At 49.2% G+C, this 480-nt stretch overlaps 1 protein-coding gene across 1 annotated transcript in view; it reads left to right on the forward strand.

The window, feature by feature from the left end:
• Positions 1–231: 231 nt before the first annotated feature.
• The window catches only part of Inip (INTS3 and NABP interacting protein), a 30,415-nt gene continuing 30,166 nt past the window's right edge, over positions 232–480 (forward strand). Inside the window, exon 1 of the mRNA XM_023707543.1 lies at positions 232–404. The gene's annotated coding sequence lies outside the window, so the exon portion shown is untranslated. The remainder of the gene's footprint in view (positions 405–480) is intronic.

The following is a 480-nucleotide window of genomic DNA, read 5'->3' on the forward strand; positions in this document are numbered from 1 at the left end:
GTCGTAACGCGGCCTCTCGCACTGTGCCTCAACCGCGGCCGACTCCTGACGATACGTTTGTTTGACGCTGGCGTCTGCTTTCTAGCCCCTCTGATCCCGGGCTGTCCTGAAGGAATCAGCTCATTCCTATTTAAAAAAAAATTAGGTCGCGGCCTCTAAAGCACTGTTCATGCTTTTTTCTTTTTCATTTTTGTTTTCCATACCAGGGCCTTCTCAGAACGTTACATTTCCAGCTTTTGTTTTTGAGACAGGATCTTGCTAAGTCGCTAAATTGCTCAGAGTGGGCTAGAACTTGTCATTCTCCTGCTTCAGCCTCGCAGAGTGCTGGGCTTACAGGCGTGCACCACCACCAGGTCGGACTGGAAGATTTTTGGTGTGGTTGCTGGGTTCTATGTTCCTAGAAGGTAATGGTAAAGGGCTGATCAGTTGCTACTGAGCACAGTTGAAGACTGCTGAGCTACCTTGCTGGCCCCATAACTT

The sequence above is a fragment of the Octodon degus genome, unplaced genomic scaffold (genome assembly GCF_000260255.1).
Source record: "Octodon degus isolate 3935 unplaced genomic scaffold, OctDeg1.0 scaffold00297, whole genome shotgun sequence".
Taxonomy (NCBI): Eukaryota; Metazoa; Chordata; class Mammalia; order Rodentia; family Octodontidae; genus Octodon; species Octodon degus.